Raw genomic sequence first — 485 nt, forward strand, 5'->3', positions numbered from 1 at the left:
TTTGCAATAGAATGTCTACACATCTAAGTGCATTTAAATATTAGACTTTCTGCAAGCTATTTTTCATGAGACTTATTTTGCAAAGTTGCGTACCTGTCAACATAATCGTTGAGCCCCTGGAGGGGCAGAGGCCATCTACATTGTAGATGTTTTTGTAGCGAGGAGTTCTTTTTAAAGGGTGAGGGTTCTGGCCCCACGTCCAACCTTCCCAGAAGGTACATACAGCACCTAGCCTTCCCAAATGGTCACCCATCTGGTACTGGCCAGGCTCAACGTTGCTTAACTTCGGGGATCTGGTGAGAACCGGTGTGTCAACGTGATTGTGCCGTACATTTGCGTACTAGTTCTTCATGTCAAATAATTTTTATAATATATATATATATATATATATATATATATATATATATATATATATATATATATATATATATATATATATATATATATATATATAGGTATTTAATTATTACTATAGTAAAAAAATA

At 34.2% G+C, this 485-nt stretch overlaps 1 pseudogene; it reads right to left on the minus strand.

Moving 5' to 3' along the window:
* Positions 1–216: 216 nt before the first annotated feature.
* Positions 217–333, minus strand: LOC145246392 (5S ribosomal RNA; annotated as a pseudogene).
* Positions 334–485: the final 152 nt, after the last annotated feature.

Source organism: Euprymna scolopes, chromosome 23 (genome assembly GCF_053919585.1).
Source record: "Euprymna scolopes isolate OS-2025 chromosome 23, ASM5391958v1, whole genome shotgun sequence".
Classification (NCBI taxonomy): Eukaryota; Metazoa; Mollusca; class Cephalopoda; order Sepiida; family Sepiolidae; genus Euprymna; species Euprymna scolopes.